The sequence below is a fragment of the Artibeus jamaicensis genome, unplaced genomic scaffold (genome assembly GCF_021234435.1).
Source record: "Artibeus jamaicensis isolate MK-2021 breed Jamaican fruit bat unplaced genomic scaffold, CSHL_Jam_final contig_332, whole genome shotgun sequence".
Classification (NCBI taxonomy): domain Eukaryota; kingdom Metazoa; phylum Chordata; class Mammalia; order Chiroptera; family Phyllostomidae; genus Artibeus; species Artibeus jamaicensis.
This window is the reverse complement of record NW_026521788.1, coordinates 10,780,007-10,802,636: the sequence shown is the minus strand read 5'-3', so window position 1 is coordinate 10,802,636 and position 22,630 is coordinate 10,780,007.

Sequence of the window (22,630 nt, the reverse complement as noted above, 5' to 3'; positions counted from 1 at the left end):
ATATGTTAAGTGGGGTAGAGCTTGTACAATCAAAAGTGTTGTTTTTTCCACAAATGAAACTAATTAACTTCCATCGTATGATATTCTAGAAAACACATTAGATATTCCTATTCTTTCTCAGATTTATTCCACTTATCCTAAATACACAATACATATGTCTTGAACATTGGACATATTTGGGATTTATTTTTGGACCTGATTCTGTCATACCTCTTTGTATCTAAGCTTGAAAATTATGGTTAACAAATATTCCTTTTCTGCTTTTTTATGGTACTTATCTAGACCAGGCCACATCTGCTTATATAGAATACCAATGACTGTGGGCCTTCTCCTCAGCCCTGTCTCACTCAGAACCCTGCTCTGTGGAAGAACCCAGCTTCTTCCATAGTACATCACCTATTGTAGGCAAACAGCAAATGTTATAAGCCTATTGAGTGGCACATATCTACTCCTAGATTTTAGTATGTTGTCTTAACAAACAAGTTATTGAAATAAGGTGCATTTTTCTGGGAACAGCGTTTTATTTTACTGAAAAAATAATGGCACCAGGAATTTATATTTTTTCTGCTAAATAAATTAATAAAGAGCTCAAATAGATTTGATTTATTTATGATACAAAAATTTATTGTGTTTCCATTGTGCCAGATTCGTATTACTTATAGTTAATTTCAATGAGTCCTTAGTCTTAGGACATAGTCTATTTACCTAGGCACATAGATAGAAAACAGTAATTGATGCATGGCAAATGTTATTAATCTTAATTGGACATCACAGTTACATAGGGGACTTTATCAAAATACACATGCCTATATGTATTCCCAAACACTGAGGAGATTTAGAGGGAGACCTGAGTCATACAGACTTATAAACTTCTTCTCAAGTGATTTTTGGAAGACAAATATGATTACGTCTGAACATTATACTCAAAGGTGTTCTAGCCAGCATGGTTCCAAGATCCCGTGACCCCTTCCCATTTCCACATCTTGAAGTAAGTAGTGGGATGTCCTACCCAGATATGCTCTCCTTGCATAATGTTGGAAACAGCGGTTAACATGCTGCAGTAAACATTTCATTCCATTCCCTTCCTATAGTTTGCAGTGTGGTGAAAGGCATCAGAGATTCCTCAGGATTTATGGACAACTGGCTTTGTGAGTATAAAGTATAAGAAACCAAAGAGAAATAGGAGTGGCTGTTAAATCTTCTATTTTGTTCTGTGGAGAGTTGTTAGCAATTCCGGGCTTCCAATATAACAGTAAATCATGGTGTTAATTTTTGTTGATGATTTAAATTATTTATTTACTTACTTACTTATTTTTATTGTTGTTCAGTTATTATTATGTCCACTTTTGGCCCGCTACTCTCCCCTGCCCTACCCACCGCCACCTCCCACACTCAGTCCTCTCCCCCCATTGTGTTTGTCCAGTGGGTCCTTTATACAATGGTCCTTCCCCTTCATTCCCCTCTTATCATCCTCCCCCTTCCCCCGGTCACTGTCAGTTTGTTCTTAATTTCCAGTTTTAAATTTAAATGTAATGTATTTCCTAAATGTTATTATTGTCATGGCTGTCTGTATGTTGGGCAGGAGACTATTGTGAAAAGTCATTAAAATATCACTATTATCTGGGGAAGTTACAAACACCTATAATTGGAATTCAGCCCTCCTGTTTCTCTTATTTCTTCTTTTTATTTAAAAGTGACAGAAATCCAATTTAGACAAAATGGAAATTTATTAGTGCATATTTGAACAACCAGTATGAAGGGAAATAAATAATGTGCCTTCTCTCTATCTCCACAACTCCATATGTAGGCTCCTTAACTCTGTATAAAATGAGAAGAGGGGATAAAATGGCTACAGTCAACTTCAAGTTGGCATTATTATAGTTTAGCAAGCTCGGAGAAGAAAATCTTCACCCAATTCAGTATATACGAACTTGAACACAGGGTCCTGGTAACCCTAGCTTGTGTCATTAGCCCAATCCTGGGGACCATTCACCATGGTCAGTCTGTATAATTCACTACTGGTCAACAGTGATTAGAAGCTCTACCATAAATACATGGAATGTAATGAGGAAAAGCAGTTGCCCTGAAGAAATGTCTTTGTGTCTGTTTTGAAAAGGAGTTGATATGAGACTTGCTTCTGACAGAAGAATGAGAAAATAGGTACTGGGTATAGTACACCAACAGATGGCCACTGCACGTACTCAGAAAACTCACTATTCAAAAAAAAAATTTAACTTTGCAGTGGGTTTAGTCACAGAAATTAGGATTCCTCAGCAAAATTTGTTCTCTGTGATGTTATATGAGAAAGCCTACTGACTTCACAGAAAAATATTAGTTTAATTTTTTTAAAGAAAAGTTTTTATGAACAATAAAACATAATATAGAACTCTAACCCTCCATTTAGTTGTTTTAAAAGTGTATCTAAGGGGTTTGTTTTTATAACAGTTTTCCATTTCTTACAGACATAGTTCTGAATGACGTTAGTGTTACCATTGATTGTTTCTGATCTGACATATACAGTGTAATGTTGTTATTATGCTGCCCAGCGCTAGCCCAATAACCCATTACCAAAAGGGAAAGCCCAAGTAATGTAAGTTTCCTTCTCTTAATTTTTCTCTTCCTTCTCTTCATCTTCCATTTGAAATCTGCCCACCTCAATATGTACAAAGAAATTTAATGTTTTTCAAATAGCAAGTAGAATACAGTTTCTATCACATTTTTCCACTAAGGAACACAACACAGAAAAATGACTTGTCCTTTTATGTTGGCTTGTTTTTTAAAGACTTTAAAATCCCTTAAATCAGAATGAGTTGCATACTTGATATGAGAGAAGATTTGTTCACTTACTTGTTATTTTTCCTTAAAAATTTCTTATGACTATAATCATTCAAATTATAATTATCAGAGTACTATGGAAATAATTCTCATCGACTGAAAGCAGCTGAAGAACTATATGTTAGTTCTGAATAGGATGAGATTTCCTAGATTGAATTCCTAGTTCTGCTTCTTATGAGTTATTTGGTTTGGGAAAAATTATTTTGACTTTTTGTGTCTCAGTTTTCTCATCTGTAAAAGGATTATACTATAGTTAATCATGTTACAGAATTGTGATAATTTAATTAGTAATGAATTGTAGTAGTGCAGTGCTTAGAATAGTGCCTGGCATGTAATAAGTATTATACATGTTATTTTTATTGTAATTATCATTCTCATTTTTGTTATACTGATATTTTAAATTTTTAGCTATAGTGCTTTCAATCTGCAAAGGACCCATTTATATAGCAACAGAAGAAATAGTCTCAATCTCAGAATGGAGATAGTTGTACTATTTAACTCAACTCGTTATAAAATATATAACTCAGAGTGGGCTGATCAAACATTATACAAAAAAAGCACATATTTTGTTTTAAATTTAAAAAAGTAAAAGGAACTAGGAGGTCAATATTAGGAAAAGTGACAGTAGTTAACTGAAGATATTGTACTATCATCAACAGTATGAAGCTTAATCAGGACATAAATATAAATTGAATTTTTAAGAGGCCTAAAAAATAACACCTCTGCTTCTGATTAATCACAAATGTTTTGGTACAAAATCTGAGGGTTCTTTTTCCTCCTGCATATTCGAGTCGTTTGGAATAATTGTGCACCTGTAAGTGCACAGAAACAACAGCAGCGATAGAGCTTGATTACTTCACTGAAACTGATTGGATTGTCTACTGTGGAAACTTACTTGATACAAAAAGTTGAAATCATGCACCTACACATTAATCAAACACATTAATCGGGCCATATATGCCATGATGAAAATACAAAGGATTTTTTTTGAAAGAGAGAGATAAAGAAGAGTAACTTTTTGAAATATAAAAATGAATTTTGGGGAAATAATTTTGAATGTAAGACCATTAAAATCACTTTGACTTTATTTAAGACCATTTCTTAGAAAGTGAACACAAGTATATTGGGACTCTTTAGAGATATCCATTCATTATGTGGAATATTTATCTTGATTTGTTTTTTTCACTGTCAAATGTTGATTTTTTCTGCTCTAGTCAATGTGGGGTCTTTATTCAAAAAAATTGGTTTGGTGATATATGTTTGAGGTTTAGTTGTCATAATAACGTACTTTTAATTAGCAGGAGAAAATTAGTGTACATTTCTGTAAGTGGAGGACTATCAAACATATTATAATTACATATGTGTTTGTGTGTGTGTTTCTATATAACATATACTCAGCAAATGAAAAAAGAATTTAAGACAATGAGCAGAGCTTAAGAAACATTTTGGATAACATGAAGTGAAACAACATCCACATGGGAATACCAGAAGGAGAAGAGAGTGAGCAAGGGATTGAAAATTTATTAAAAAAAATAAAGATCAAAAACTTCTCTAATCTGGTGAAGGAAAAAGATACACAAGTCCACAAAGCTCAGAGAATCCCAAACAATTTGGATCCAAAGAGACCTATACTGAAGCACATCATAATTAAATGACATGGCTTAAAGACAAGGAGAGGATCCTAAAAGTCTACCAAGAAAAAAGTAGACAGTTACATACGAGGAAGTACCAATTAGATTGTCATTTAATTTCTCATCAGAAACATTTCAGGCCAGAAGCAAATAGCATGAAACATTCAAGGTAATGGAAAACAAGGACCTATAACCAAAGTTATTTTACACAGCAAGGCTATCATGGAAAATCCAAGGAGAAATAAGGAGCTTCCCAGACAAGAAAAAGCTAAAAAGGGTTTATTAACAACAAACCAGTAGTGCAACAAATGTTAAAGGGCTTGCTTTAAGTAGATCTCTTTTAATCTCATTCAGTCACGTAAACTCACAACTTCAGAGAATCCTTTCATGTGAATAATATTCACATCCTCAACAAGACCTCACCCGAGAATTCCAGCCCTACCACATACTATACATAGTCCAGTGATGCTCTGTATGACATGCAACTTAAACCTTACATGTGTAATACTGAACACATACCCTCATTCCCCTGGAAAAATTTAAAAACAAAACCTAACTCAAATTATTATCATGACATCACTATGTCAGTTAAGATCATTATTCCCCTTCTACTCACATAGGTTTGCATGACCTATCATTATGAAATCATTATGAACTTAGTTCTCTTTCCTTATCTTCTTTATTACATCTCTTCAATATTGCTAAAAGTGCTCCTGATCTTGCCACTCCCACTGCCATTTTGTTTTTTTGGATCTCTTTACTTTCACATAGACTATTAAAGGTGTTTTGTTAATTGATTTTTTTAAAAGATTTTATTTATTTATCTTTAGAGGGTAAGGGAAGGAGAGAGGTAGAGAAACATCAATGTATGGTTGCCTTTCGTGCATCCCCTGCTGGGAACTGGCCTGCAAGGAACTGGCCTGTAATCCAGGCATGTGCCCTGACTGGGAATCAAACCATGATTGTCTGGTTTGCAGGCCCACACTCAATCCACTGAGCTACACCAACCAGGACTTGTTGATTGATTTTTTTCATCACCAGTCATGGTCTCCAATGCTCTGAGCCTCATTGCCAGATTTGTCTTTCTATGCAGATACATAATTCTATCAGACATATTTAAAACAAAATAAAATAAACAAACAACAGTGAAATTCCACTGAGTTTTACTTTTATATATATATTAGGATCTGAGCAACCTAACATGGTAATTCAGGCCTTTAAAATATATCCCATTAATCTTATATCTTCCAAGCCTAATTCTCAACTAACTTCTAGTCACAGTGAACTACTTCCTTATTTCCCTACACAACTTTTTCTTCCCCATCTCTTAGAAATGACTTATAAGTCCCTTGCATCTTCTTCAATTCCTTTCTTTGTCACATGTTATAATTCACCCATTCTTTACTAACAGCTTAAATGCTATCTTTTTAGTGAAAGTCTCTAGCCAGAAGTAATGTAATCATTCTCTGAACTCCAGTGGCATTTTAACAGTGGCATTTTATAGCATTTACTCATCTATTTTATATCAGAGTTATTTTATATATTTCTACCCTATTTGAACCTCAGTTTCTTAGAATCAGGAACTACAAGTTAGGACTTTTGAGTCTTAACAGGCTCAAAAAAGAGGTTCAACTAAATTCTTTTCATGTAATAGATATTAAGTGCCTATTATTAAATAAATGGTTTCTAAAAGTTAACTAATTTGACCAATTTTGCTAAATACTGCAAAAAATGGACTTTGCTAGGTGTTTCTGAAGGCTTAAGAATTTTGAATTTAAGAAAAAACACCATTTTTCTACTTATTTAATGGGTTTCTACTGAAAGCTTTATTATTACTCTTAGCTTGGACTCCATTAAAACTAAGACATACTTTGAAAGATTTGGAAGTGAAAATTTTTTTCCTGAGGTCATTTCTTTGACTTGATGGTTAAGCATTAAGTGCTTTTAGAGCCAAAATAATGAGAGAACCACTGAAGAAATATGCAATAAATTTTTCAACAGGCTACACTTTTCTACCATGTCCTGATCACATTCTTAAGTGGGGCTCCCTTTCCTTGCAACTCTGAGAGTGGCAAAAAAAAAAAAAGGAGAAGGCTCCACTTTATTCTCAGGTGTGAAGAAAGAGCCAGGACCTCCAGTGATGAAAGACCATACAGCGGCAATAAATCCAAAGTTAACAGTTGGTCCAAGACAAGAAAATCAGATTCTTGATGCAGACTTAGTATGGGAAGTTTTAAAATTATGCTAAATATAATAATGATTTGTATTTTATCAACTCTACTCTGGCCAGGAACAAAATTTAATCTTCATAATAACCCATGATGTAGGTAATAGTTTCATCATTTTACATTGGTGAAACTTGGTGCTCAGAGGATATCAAGCTATTCATAAGATTAAGTGTGGCCATTGTGTGCTTTGAAATCTGATAAAATGGGATCTAAATGGTGACTTGTGCTAATAACTACTTGAATGACTTACTTCTTTGTTTTCCCTATATGTAAAAAAGAGGTGTTAATACCTATAGCATACACCTATCTATGTGGTGGGCAGAATTTAAGGTGGCTATCATGTTCTCTACTACCTGATTTTCTTGCTCTTCTATAATCTCTTTCAGTTTGGGGGAGATCTGTGCCTTGCTCCTATAATAGAATATGGCAAAAGTGATGGGATGTCATTTTCATGACTACCTAAACTTATGTAAGCCTCCATCTTACTAATAGACTTGTGTTAGAGCCTTGTTATCTCAATTGGCTTGATGAAGAAAGCAGTGATATTTTGTGAGGATCACATGGCAGAGAACAGTGTGTTGCCTCTGGAAGCTGAGGACCTCAGTATTATAACTGCAAGGACCAGAATTCAGCTGGCAACTATATAAACTTAGAAGAAAACCATAGCTTCACATGAAACTGTAGTCCCTGCTGGCACCTTGATTGCAGACCTGTGAGGTACTGAAGCAGAGGACTCAGTTAAGCTGTTCTCAGGCTATAAATGCATAGAAATTGTGGGATAACACATGTATCTTGTTCTAAGTTCTTAAGTTTGTGGTAATTGTTATGCAAGAATATATGACTAATACAAATTTCAATGCCTGAAAGTGGGTGCTTTTGTAAAATATCTAAAAATGTGAGAGCAGCTTTAGAATCAAGTAGAAGGCAGAGGCAGAAATAACTTTGAAAAGTATGATAGAGAAAGCCTAAATTTCTTTGAACAACTATTACTAGAAATTTAGACTTGGAAGATAACTGCTGGTGAGGACTCAAAATGAAGGAAGGGACATATTTTTGAAAGTGGACAAAGGAAGACCCTGGTTATATACAGACAGACAACTTAATAAAATGGCCTCCTGCAGTCATATGGGAAGCAGAGTTTAAGTATTGAACTTGTCATATAGCTAAGGAGTTTTCTAAACAAAGTGTTGAAAATGCCACCCTAATTGGTTATTGCTGTTTATAATAAAATGTGAAAGGAAAGATACTAATTGAGGAAAGAACTATTAAACAAAAAAAACCAGGGTGTGATGGTTCGAGAATCTCAGTCCTCCACATGGCAGAAGCTATTAAAGTTAAAAAACTTTCTTGCAAGTGTGGCATAGAGAAAAAGGGTATGCCTATACAACCTTTTGCTAAAACCAGAGATCAACAGGTCTCTCTATTCAGTCACACAGAGCCCTTTCAAGAGATTAAGCATATTCCTCACATAGCCTCTCAAACCATTAGGTCTCTAGAAATCTTCGGGGTATTGTCTCTCAGTCACATCAAACATAGCTAAAGGTAGATAAGTTATTGCCATGAAAAATGTGGATGTAGCTTTTATACAACTAAGTGAAAACTAAAATACTCTAAGGTTCTATTTCAATTTCTAATTGAAATTACAGACTCTAAGGTTCTTGAGAAAACATTTCAGCAGAGATACTGCCATATTTGACTGAAAATGAGAGAGAATACAAAAGGGCAGGACCCTCTGGGCTCTGAAAACACTGTTGGTGCAAAGCAGATTGATAAAACTATTCAGCGGCAAACACACACAAACCATGTTTTACAGTTCTCCTATTACGGACTTTGAGTGACATGGGAGTAGCTATTCAGAATGTTTATTTTCCAAAGGTTTAAAATATGAAGTGTATTTTTTTCCATTGGCAAAATTCACTGGAAGAACTAGTGGTAAGGAAGATCTTGTTTGCAGAGACCTTCCTAACGTTCTGAGAAGAGTATAGTCCGTACTTTCTGAGGGAGAGGGTTTAATTTAGGGCCTCCCCTGCTAATGAAGCAAACACGGTAGGAAGTGGAGACAATGACAACTAAGAAGACTTTTGTGACATAGTCATTAGAAAAGACTATTTGAAAACGCTGGTTTCTTGAAATGTTTACTAACAGTATGTTTTTCTGCAGAAATCTCCCCAGGGCAAGATATCAGTAATGGCACAGCTGCAGTGGGATTTGTAGGTGTGATTTGTAAATCAAAGCCAGAACTCTTTTCTGGGACAAATGGGACTAACTACCATAGCTATTATCCAAGCTTTGTTCTCTGCGTTAGGATCAGTGCCTCTTAGCACTTAGAGTAGCATTTTTGAGGTAGTTGTACAATTTATTAGATTTTTATTGGCTTGAATGCATCATTAAACAATTTATTATTTGAATTCTATGTACCAGTGTAATTAGCTAACATATGAATTAAATCATCCTTATATAAAAATCATCAATGTCTACTTATCACATTCAAGATTACATATTTCAAAATCCATAAGATTTTAAACTATTTTACAAAATAATGACTAGCTGTATTGTTATATTTTGCTGATTGTGTTCCAACTTCACTGTTTTGTGGGGTTTTGTTTGTCTATTTTGTTTTTCCAAATGGTTGAATTCTCACCTGAGGGTCATTAGACAATATAAGCCATTTCTGGCTGAAATGTTCTGATTTATTATTTATTTACTTATTCATTTAATCTATCTATTTATTTATTCTTTAACTCTCGATTTAAATCTGGTAATCCTCTTAAAATTTCTCGCAACAAATAGTGCTTTCTCTTTACTGCACTTATTTCTCACATTGTTTACTTCTGAGATTCTTTGTTTTAGACTGTCATTCCTATTAGACTGTAATTTTCATGAATATAATTTATTCTATTTTCTTTATCATGGCTAATCTATATAAGACACTATAAAAGAAATGTAGAAAGTATTCAATCAATATTTGAAAATGAACTAAAAATGGAATTCTTAATAGATATTTTGCATGACTATATATTTAGTTTTAGTGCAATATCTTCATTTGATTCATTCTCTCCATTTTTTTGCTAAGAAAACTGATATTTTTGGATTTTATTAGAAATTTCAAATTTCTGATTATGTGATGATATTTTCCTAATTGTCAGCCATTTCCTGTTTCAGTCATGTCCTCAGATTTTTGACATAGGAAACCTTAATATCCTAGTCAAAAAGAGCAATACTGTAGCAAATTAGGCATAGGCTGGAAAATAGAAAGCACTAAGTCTTGCATAATATCAGAACCAATAGAATAATTTTGATCAAACTTCTGAGACAGAGATTTTCCTTTATACATACTCCAATATTTATGCAAGTATTATTCTCAGCTTTCTTCTCTTATCTCAATCAGATTATCTTCATCATTATTAGCCTGGCCATAATTGGTAGCCTAGAAAAAACTTTAGCTTGCTACTATATACATATTATCACTTTAAGTTCTCATTTGTTATCTTCCTAGCATGAAGGACCTCTATCTAGCCACCAATCATTTGCATAATCCAGAGGAGAAGTTGACAACATTATTCACTATGCTGCATGTACAAAGCAGCATTGTTGGAAGAAAGGGGAATTCAAATGATTTAAGATTTTACTTACACACTTTGTTTCCTGGGAAAACTTACCCAATACTCTCAGCCTCTGTTTCTGGTGGTGTTTCTGTTTATTAAAGCTATCCAAATATAAAAATACCTAGGAGCATAATGTGGGAGAAGCCAGGAAGGGACTTAGTTAAATCATGAACTTAGTTAAATGGAGAGATTCCCTCTCTTTTCTTAAGTTTTACTATTCTCATCTGCAAAATGAGTATCGTATATATTTGCCGAAAGCCACGCAACTAGAGCACTCCATGCTGTGTAATCTTTCAGCCCCAGGGGCTCATGTCCTTGCCTGAGAGAAGGCAGTATATCAAAATGGATCAAACACTTGAATCACAGAGTGCAAGTCTTCCCTACTTTTAGGAACAAAGAAATTAAGTTCAAATTGAAACTACAAAACACATTCACTTTGTTAAATAAATTTAAATTCAATATCATTGTAGGTGTTTCTTCTTTCAAAATTTTCATCCTTCCCTCAGCCTGTCAGTTCATTATGTTCATGTTGCTTCATTTAATATTGGCTAAAAAATAATAAAAATATTATTAAAAAAAATTACAGACTTGATACCCAATTTCTAAGGCTTTCAATTAATTCAATTTCTATCTCTCAGAGTATGCATTCTCTTTTTTAAAATTATTTTATGGTTGCTCAAGTACAGTTGTCTGCATTTATGCCCAACCATCCTCTACCCACGCCAGCCTCCCCGACTCCCCTCCCCTGCTTCCACCCCATTTGGTTTTACCCATGTGTCCTTTATAGATGTTCCTGAAAACCCTTCATCCCTTCCCCCCAATTATCCCCTCCCACCTCCCCTGTGGTTGCTGTCAGATTGTTCTTAATTTAAATATCTCTGGTTATATTTTGCTTGCTTATTTGTTTTGTTGATTAGGTTCCACTTAAAGGTGAGATCATATGGTATTTTCATACAAAATAAAACATTAAAAAACAAGTAAGTTTTTAATTATTTTAAATTCTGCTTTTAATAGGGTCTGAAATGTCTGTGATATACAGTGTCTAAAGCAAAAAAAAATTCAGAGTCTGCACTTTTGCATGAATGGATTTCATTCATGTACATAGCAGTTCTTTGACTTGTCCTTGTTTGATCTTGGTGGTGGCTCAAAATGCTATGAGTTTATGATGTTATCCATTCTCCAACAGGAAGTAGATGCAGACAGTGACTAGAGAAAAGCCAGTTTAAAGGACTTGTAAGAATCCGTATAAGAGGTCATGAGCTCTGCAGTTTTGGGGGTTGGTGGTAGGATACTGGGGAGCCCGAAGAGTTAGAAGCCAGGGTACCAAGATTCCTGTTCTGTTTATCAAAGGACAACTTAAGGTCTTATTTTCACATCACTTATAAAATAGTGGGTTTTAGTATATGGCATCAAAGGCCCATGCCAGCAATGCTAGTCAATGATTTGTTACTTCAACTTGGCTTCCCATTTATAGTTGATCTCTAGAATTTTATGGTATTTTCCTAAACTATTAACTCCCAGTATCCATCACTAAAAACAGTTCTGTAGTAAGGCCTTTGAATCTGTAATTTAAAAAATATTTCTTCAGAAGCCAACAAAACAAAACTTCAGTGTGCTGGGCAGAACCCCAAAACACAAAGCCTAGTCTGCCTCAGAGACCCTTATTGTTTTTAAATTTTTTTAATTCTAAAATTAATACATAAAATTGTAGCAAACCTGGAAGACATAAGGAAAAAAACCCAAATTCTTTAAAACATTAAAGTTTAATGAAACTACTATTAAGATCTTTACTGATTTTAAGTTTTCTGTTAATATGTGCCCTATTACATGCAGAATATATTATCTACATAGTATTATGAACACAGTCATGTGTCATAGATTATTGTATGCCTCTATTTTACAATATAGTGAACACTTTCATAGCATTAAAATTGTTTAACAATAAAATGCAAAGATTATATCTTATATAGGATTTATGTAATGACTACCATTTATCATCTAGTTTTTAAGCTTTTATAATTCTAAAAAAAGATTGTAATAAATACTTTTGCTTGTTAATATTACTCCACATTTTTTCCCTTGAGTAGAAAGAATCACACTAACCAGGAAAAGCTATGCACATTATTGTCAAAGTCTGAGCTGCGTTTGTCACTGCACTGGGAATTTGAAAGGTAAGAAAGAAATGAGCAGGGTTGTGTAGGAAACCATTTAAGTACGACTAATAGAATCTTAGATTTCTTCTTTGTAAAGAACAAATAATAGGCATTTTCAGAAATTTGTTGAAAGCCACATCAAGGATGGGTAATGTCTGGCAAATGCTAGTTTGAAGTGTATTTGATTATGTGTTTCTGAACTATTATTTCAATAATTCCGGTAGTATTTGATAAATCTGGGTGCATAACTGAAAATGATTGATATGTATCTTTTATGTAGAAATGAAAATAATTTTAATAACTTAGAGAACTCCCATGTCCAACGCTAACCATGTCGTCTGACAAAGTCATGGCATGGGGACTACGACTTCACAGACGTGTGTTCCGGCCAGGTGCACGTGGCATAAGTGGATATATGGTGTTGATTCTATTCATGCCGACGCTTGGTATTCTGACATTTACTTTTCTGATAATTTGGAATCTCCTAGAAATGATGGCCATTCTCAGAGCTGATCAACAACTAGGTCAGACTGAGAAAAATGCCACCTTGGCCTTTCCCCAAAATAATACCCTCTCTGGGAGCCCAGAGGAGGGAAGTCCCACAATGTCCAGTGAGTCCAAGGGGAAGAATATTTCCTTCCCTGACCCACTTAAGCAGATGCAGGACAAGTTAATATTAGGTAGCAGGGAGCCAGAATTACCCAGAGCGCTCCCCCAAGTTAATCCCCTCTAATGAAATAGCCCCTGAATATCTAAAAGTTGTTGGAGTAACAGCCCCTCCTTTACCTTGAATGGGAATATATATTAATTAGAATTTAGTAGGCAAAGAAACAGGAGAAGCTTGTTAGATACTATAAACTAAGCACGTAGATACAATTACCAAGGAGTTAGAGTCCATAGTACATAGAGAAACATTTTGGACAGAAAGATAGATAGCTAAGTAAGACATCACAAAGGCCTTATAATAAATTTCCTAACCTCTGCTCAGTCTAGCGTACCTTTTGCCCCATGCCAAATTCTAGACCTTTAATAAACAATAAGACATTCAAACTCTGTACATAGGGCTATTTCAAATTGTCTGATTAATGGTTCTCCTGGTCAAAACAATTTTTGTTTAATATAACTGAAACTATGGAAATTCTTGTACTTTTCCTGGTTACCTTTGTATTGATTTTTTCTGCTTAACTGATCATGCTATATACCTGCAAATGTTAGTCACTACCTAAAATGAAAATATAAAAACCTGCTTGTACTTGCAATAAACGGAACAGAGCTTCACTGTCCTTTGAGGCGTGTTGTCATCTGTTATCCATCGCCAACGCCTTACCCACCTTCGGGAATCCCTGGACCCTGCTGCGGCTGGACTGGGGCAGAGAACACCCTGAGTCAATACTTCTGAGATAAGGTATCAAGACTGGCTATTTAGTTAAGGGATGATGTGAAATGTCTTATTATGTTTTTTTTCTTAGCTCTTTTTAATATTGTTTCTATGTGCTTTAATCTCCCATTGGTTTATTATTTGAGGAGCTTTCCAAATAGTTTCAGTACTCCTCCTACATGGAATTTACAATTGGTGACTCTGCAACTTGAAAATTGCAGTCCATTCTACCTCTAGCACTCACACCTAGAGTAGACTGAAAATAAAACAAGTCCCTCTGAGAGAGTTTATTTTAGTAGTTAATTTTTAATGAGAAGTTCTAGTCAGTCAACTTGGTCTGACTAGAAAATAGAGCAAGCAGGGTAAGAAGAGAATATAAGTTAAATGGGGATAAACATTTAATTAACACGTGCCTGTTGTGAAAGCTAGGCTTGCAGACCGAAGATGGTCTCAGGTCATTTCTTGGGAAGGGCTTCAAGTTTCACCTGGGCCTGCGCCTTTGCAGACTCCCTGGGTTTGGCTGGTATGAATGGAGGAGGATGGGCCATCCATTTGCATTTTTTAAAATTACAAATATATTATAAATATGAGCTTGGCTGAAATGATGGAATGATGAGAACACCAGCTTTTGGATGATGAGAGATGATTTTGAAACCAGATGGCTTCATCAATCTTCGATTAAGACTGGTCAGGTGACACAAGTCACCATTAAAGCCACCTCAGCAAGGCTGCACAATTGCCCCAAAATGTCCCTTGCTCTGCAATCCACTTAACAGAGGAAGGGCCTCAACAAGTGTTCTAAAAAGAGTAGCCTGAGGTTGAAATGAATTTCCTGACCTTACTAATTGTGCTTCTATCAGGTCGACAATTTGAAATTAGAATTCTTAATTTTACACTTAAAAATTAACAAGGAATTTTCTCATTCCATAGTGACGAAGTCTACAGAGTCCATGTGGCTTGCCTAAGGCCAAACAGCTAATTTGCAGCAAAGCTGCCATTGGAATTGTCTCCTTACCCCAAGTCCACTCCATTTCATCAAACAGTACTGCCATCTGTTTAGGGGAGCTGATGAAAACAGAAGGTCTGCTGCTGCAGCAGTTCACAAGATTTGGAACAACCATGATGCTTTTCAATGACTGTTGACCTGTGGGAATTCAGACCGGTGATCCTTTGCTACAAAGTCGTAAAATACTCACATCACAGTACCAAACGCTTATCAAACGTAAGTGCCTTTCTCTTAGCAGCAGTCTACAGCTCATAAATACATCATAAGACATTGTCTATTTCATCTGGAATATGCATTGCAAACTACTTTTTATTGCTTATGGTTTCCTTTAAAATATTTTTTATCTAAAATATTTCAAATTTGCCTGTCCCTATTAGTATCTTTTGTCACCAAGCTAGGTCTCAGGCTTCCTCATACTCCTCATTTATGTGATTTTGGTTCCTACAGTTGTGTGTGCTCACAGTGAAGACTAATGCAGGGGTTTTGTTTGTTTATTTTGTTTTTTATTTTCCAAGATGTCATATCCTTTGCAGCATTGTTCTTATTCTCCTGGATTCATATCTATTTTCTTTACTAATATTCTCATTTTGTAGAAAACTATTATTTCCTCTTTTTCAAAGTAATAAAGAAATGAGTAATTATGTGACATAAGTTTAGAGCTTAAACTCAGAGCAAGAATTTAGAATTTCTTCACCATTACAATTAATCTAATTTCTCAATCTAGCTCAAACTTCTTAGTGTATCTGTGGATCTTTAAATATATTCCAAAAAATATTTTATGATCTTGACTTTAAAGGACATTTTATGGTCTATGGCTTTAAAGACTTTAAATGTTGTTTTTATTAACACAGCTTAAATTTAGAGATATTTTATTTTTATAAGTGCTATGTATTTATATATTATACATTATTAAGTTAGATAGTCTCTTATCTCAAGGACATAAAAGCCTTTCTCTTAGTAATTTAAGTATTTAGAAAAATACATTAAGTGTATTAGAACTCATGAAGTTAGCATTTAATTCAGCAAGAAAGCAATACATTCTTTTCTTTTTTTTGTTTTACATTAAAAAAAACCTAAATATATTCCTTACTACAAATAGCTCTCACAGAATAACTTGAACATTGAGAAAGATACCATTATGTTTTTTAACAAAAGTTTTCATGTCAAATAATAATTATAAACATTTGAATAATTATATCAAAATAATATTATAAATAAAAAACTATACTATACTATACCAACCAAACTATACTATTTTTGAGTCACACTAAAATACCTTCAGTTTCCTAATTTGCCACAATCTCCCTCTTCTTCAAGCCTTATTAGTGGCCTGAATCTCTCCCACAGATCACCTCATTCCCCTCCATCCAAAGTCCTGGTAGCTCTTCTCATACTTTCTGTTTCAGCAGCAACTCAGCATCAGATTTTCTAGGAGAGGATAGCAATCCCAATTGGAATGTTTTATAAAAGGAGGTGTCAGACCACTGTTATGAGACATCAGTTAAAATTATAGAAAATTAAACTAAAGTAAAATAGCATTAGAAAAAAATTGAATAAATGTAGTGAAATAGAATGATTTCTGGAGGATTGAAAGATGTAGTATCAACAAAAATTTTGCTTTCCCAAATGTGACCTGTGAACTAAATCTCCAAACTTTCCAGTTATTTTTGAATCAGAGGAATTAAAAGGTTCATTCTTAGATTTATATTCTAATATAGGAAGATAGTCAAGATAATTTTGCAAAAAATATTGTAACACCGAAACCTCCTAGCATAAAGTTTTATTATAAACCTATGGTAATCAAGGTGCTATGGTAATTGCACAGAGATAGAAACATAGACCAAGGAAACCGAATAGAGACTCCAGAAATAATCTCACATGTATGAAGGCACTTAATTTATTGTAATGGTGGCCCTGCAGAGTAGTTAGAAAAGACTAATCAATATAGAAAAATATTAATACTGGATGCTTCCTTACATCATAAACAAAAATCCATTCAATGTGATTTTTAAATACCAAAAAGTGTAATCTAAAATCCTTTCAAGACTTTGGAATAGACAAAGATTTCCCAAACAGTATGTAAAAGATAGTAACTATAAATAAAATCATTGATAAAATGAACTACGTAAAATTAGAAACTTCTGTTCATCAAAACACATAATCTGGGGAAATGAAAAGACAATGTCCACATTAGAAAAGATATTTTTAATACTGATTGTAACTCACAAAGGACTTTTATCCAGAATATAGAGATCTCCTTGTAACCTTGGGAGATATGTTCCAAAATGCCAAGCAGTTGCTTGAAACCTTGAACAGTACTGAATCCTGCCTACACTGTATTTTATCTTATACATACATACTTATTATGTGTATTTACTTTATAAATTAGGAGCATTAAAAGACTAACAACAATGACTAGTGAAAAATAGAACAATTCTAACAATGTCCTATAACACAAGTTATATGAATATGGTCACTCATTACATTCTTGCTAAAGTCCTTGTACAGGCTCAAAGTTTTCTGGCACAACATGCTGCTGTCTACCAGAGCACATTTTCTGTTCATGTCTTTCAGCTACAAACTTAACTTGTTTTCCATCTTAACTAAGTACTTATCACACACTGTGGCCATAGCTCTTGCAGTTTCAGGTGCATCAGCAAAACTGACACAGATTTCTTTTTTTTCTTCTTTACAGTTTTACAGGCAGAAAACTCATTCTTATCATAGATCTTACTTAGCAACCTCAGCATGCAATCTTTTTCTTTCCTTAAGTCAAGTACTTTAACCTTTACACTTAAAGGAAGCAATGTAGGTTTCTCTTTGGCATTTGCCAAATGACTAGTTTACCCAATTGCCAGAATGACTAGTTTTGAGCTTTGGGGCTGTTACTAAGGAAAATAAGGGCAACTTAAACACAAGCACTGCTGTATATAAGATGACAGATGAAGTTCTGATAAACTAGAAGGCTACTAGTGACGAATGAGCATGGAGTGTATACAGCAGGACAAAGGGGTCACTCACATTCTGACAGGACAAAGCAGGACGGCACCATTTCACCATGCTACACACGGCAATGCTCAATTAAATATTTATGGATTATTTAGTTTTGGAATTTTCCACCTAATATTTTTAATCCTGGGTGGACCAAAGTTACTGTAGCCATGGAAAGTGAAACCTTGGATAAGAAGGAACTACTGTATGAAAAAGATTTCCACAAACCAATAAAGGAAAGACAGATATCTCCATCAATAAGGGATGAGAGGCAAGATTTAGCACTTCACAGAAAAGACTATACCAATTATCAATAAATGCAGTAAATGCTTGAAAAAGTACTCAATCTCATTAAAATCAAGGAAACACACATTAAAGTCACAATGCCATATCTGTACACACCTATCTGAATTGGTAAAATTAAGATACTAACATATCCTGGCCAGCTGACTCTAAGTTGGCAAGGATGTGTAACAAGCAGGCCTTTCCTGCTCTGCCGATGGAGGTGTAAAAAGTGTTATTAGCTAAGGAAAACTGCAGCTTCCTAGTACATGACTCACCACTCCTACTGCAAAAACGCAGGCGTCTAAATTATTGGCATAAAATTGTTACCAGTTTTTCATGACCACCTTTTAAGGACTCCGTTTGTAGTTACCTGTTTGATTGCTGATATGATTGTTGATAGCCTCTCTCTCTCTTTCATATATATATATATATATATATATATATATTTATATATAAATATATATATTTTTATATATTTTCATATATATATGAAAATGTGTATATATATATATAAATTTCACAACTGTTCTATTGTAAGCTTCTCAGTCCCTTCTCACTGTTTTCTCTGATTTAGTCTACATTATACAGATCCGAGTGGCTTCTGCTTTCTTCAATATTCCTTTTTCCCTAATTCCTAGATAATTCAGAATCATAAAACCCTTGGGGGCTTAACCTGTAAGACAGAGCCCAATCCTTAGAAATCAGAGATTACAAACTTCTCAATTGAATATATTTTTATCCCTTTCATATTTAGACTAAAACTACAAATGTCCTTAGTAAAATTAATTATGGAAAGAATAACAACTAAGACACCACCAACCATTAATATGTTCTGATTTAGATTTTTGGACACATTTGGGAAGGAGAATCTATAGGGAAAGGGAGAAAAAAGATAGATTATAAACCTTTTAATGGGGAATGACATTTTTGTGGGTAGTGGGTAGAGTAAAAGACTCTAATATTAATAAAAAGAAAGTATTTGGTATGGTATTTGATAAATGCAGAAGAGAACTCAATGAGGACAAGAAAAACATTTTATTTTCTGACTTATATTCTGTCCTGAATTGTCTATTTCTTACTTCTAGACTTACAAGGAGTAAAAATTATAAGTATTCTTCAGGTTTTATCAGGTTTTGTTTATAGCATATTCTTCAGAAGCAATAATAAGAAATTAAATAACAGGAATATCAAGTATAACTACTACATCAACAAAATGCAGCATAGGCTCTCAGAGACAAATCTGCATTTATAAAAGCGATCATTGTAAATTTTTATTGTACTGCAGGTTGTAATAACACAATATTTAAGAAAAAGTGTTTTAATTTTCTTTCTTTTTCATTATATTTCTTATTTCCTTATAACTAAGATGTATTTGGGAATCTTAAATAGAGAACCTTTTTGTCATAGCACAGTAATTGCTCTTCATCAGAATAGTTTTCAGCATTCACTCATGGTACCTTCAATATGTTTCTATTCATTCATGGCTCATTCAATCAGGTCAAATGTATGAGTCTAAAACCTATTGGAATTAAGCCACAGTAGAAATTCAATACTTCTACCATGCGGTAATTTCCCCCAGAGATGAAGCAGGCACACAGAGGTTGTGTTACAAGCGAAGGAGGTGGGCAGCGGTGGGGAGAGAAGAGCATTAAAACGTGCACTCAAAATAATGATCAAAATATGCTAACATGACACCTAATATCCCACAGGGAAAAAACATTAAATGCCTTCATAATACTACAGTGCACATGATTAACAGCTTTGAATGTAAGTGTTCTCCTCGATCAAGTTAGCAATTTAAATCTAGAGCAATTTTAGATTTCAATAGCAAGCTTTGGCAAAGTCCCAAGAGTGCTTCATATTACATGGCATGGCAAATGACTTCAGAGAAAACTTTAATAATCTCAAGGTTGGAACCGAAGAATTTTAGTTTTTTAAAAATATAAAAACAAAGCAGTGTGTGAATAAACATTCTAGGTAAATAACTTCTTCTGAAACTGTGAATTCTATTATTGTTATATATTGCATCTATTACCATAATCAACACTGAATTTATATTTCTAATAGGATATATGAGATCATTTATTTACTCATTATAAAAGCGTTTATTATATAGCTACTATAGGCAAGTTTTTATTCTGAAAAGATGAATATAACAATTCATGAAATTTCTATTAAATGGATTTAAAATTTTGTAGTCATTGGGCTATTTACTAATTTTCTAGACAAATAGGAGGATAGAGCTTCTGAGCTCCCTTGCAATTAGGCATAAGCATGTGTTTTGTTCTCATTTAAAAAAAAAAAAGGAGCTGAAGTGTCTTGCATCACCTCTACGTGATTACTGTTCCTTTTCTCTACACATGGTAACAAATGAAGTTCCGAATGTGGATGCTTCATCAACCTGGTTCCCTGATTAAAAACACTGTCAGGCACAACCCTGTGCTACCCAAGATGACTCTGAATTCTGAGCAAGAAATAAATCAATATTTGCTCCTTTGAACTTTGCATTTTATCATGGTTGTTGTTATAGCACAACTAAATATACCTTTTTAAATTTTATTTATTTATTTATTTATTTATTTATTTATTTATTTATAATCTTGGTTATTTGCATCCTTCTCTCTTCTGGGTGGTTCTATCCATGAACTTATCTGTACTCCGGATTCCTGGCTACCAAGCAGCACATACCCATACCCAGAGGAGGTGCGGAAAGTAAAGGAATAGGCTTTTCCCCATGGGGATGATTGGGGGTTACATGGGTAGCTGCCTACCCAGGGACAGTTTTCAACTAGAGGGGAGAATGAATCTGGAAATGTGAGAAAAAGTAGATGTAAGAGAGAGTATGAGTCAGCAAATAGGGGACAAAAAAGGGGTCAAAAAAGTATTAAAAGTATAGAAATTTAATACTTCAAGTGGATGAGAAATGAGAGGAAGTGAGTCCAGAGGGAATGAGGAGTTTGCTATAAATTTTACACAATAGTATTATCAATAGCAAATATTTATTGAACATTTGTTATGTGCCATAGATTATGCTAAGTACAATACTTTTCATACTTAATCTCATTTAATATGTTTACCAGGTAGAAACTATTATTTCTGCTACATTAAAAATGAATAAACTTAAGGTCAAAGATTTCAAGAATTTTGCCTAAAGCTAGAGAGTTGAGAAACTAGGACTCAAATCTTTTCAGTGTAGGTCCAGAGTCAGTACTTATAACTGTCAGTGTTATATTTTTACATTAAAATGACAAGAAAAAATACAATAAACTTTATTTTACTGGGAATTATAGAGAGAATTCACTCTGTTTGCATTTGTTCAAATCTAATATTTCAAGAAGAGTGCCATTCCCTTTTCATATTCCTCTTCTTATTTAATTCCTTCCAGCTACTTATGTCAATTCTAATCTGCTGGTCCTCATGTAAGAGAATGCACTACAAGATGCAGAATTGTTCTTGAGGAATTGAGACTCATACTCACTCAGCCTGAACCCCAGAATCCGGATTCTAATGGAGTCAGATATTGACCATCATATTCCAGGGACTTTTATAACTCAGCCAATTACAAAGAAAAGAAAGAAAATAAATTATTTAAAAGGCTGAACTTACTCCTTGAAGGAGTAGTATTCACATTCTTATTCATAAATAATATATACCATATATATGTGTTTTTTTTTTAATTTAGCATCTCTGATTGGTTTCTATGTTCATTGCCATTAGGCTTAATTTCCTCAACTAGTCTAGCACATTTGCATCATGGTTTCTAAAAGTCTATTTTGCTTTAGACAATTATTTCTTATCTTTAAATTTTGTAAATTTACTTGTTTTTCATATTGGTTATTTTTTAAATGTATCTGAAAAATATTCTAAAATATTCCCTTACTCCCGAACAGCACAAACATTGAGTACCTAGATGTGAGGATCCTTGTCCAGCAGAGCCCTACCAGACACTGTGGATGAGAATAAGTCTACCAAGACATGGTCTGATTGGGGAGGAAACGTAGCCGGTCTCTCAGAGGAGAAGGGCCTTGAGCTTGTTTCTCAATGAGCTTTTATTGAGTTCAGGTAGCACAGGGATACAGGTAAAGCTCATCAATCATTGTCAGGTAGTAATGATTAAACAATAGATAACATTCAAAGAACTATGACAGCTTATGTTAAGTTGGGATAGCTAAAGGGCCATAAAACTTTGGGAAACAAACTCATTTTAGTCTTGGACCTTCATCAGAAAATTGAAGGCATACTTAGCAAAGCAGGTTTTGCAAGATTTTATGCATTCTTTCTTAGATCTGATTGCCCCCAGGGAACTGCTGTTCCTGCACAGGGCTACACCACTCTCCGGCACTTTTTCAGGCTTAAGTCAGGCAGGGGGAAGTAAGGCAGCCAAGAGGTCAGGAAACTTTTTACACACAGAATGAGGTCTCAGACTCTGTCAAAGTAAGGGTCCATCACCCCCTTTTTCCATGGTTCCCCAAGTCCTTCCCGGATAGCCCCATTATCACCATGCCTGTCATAGGTCCT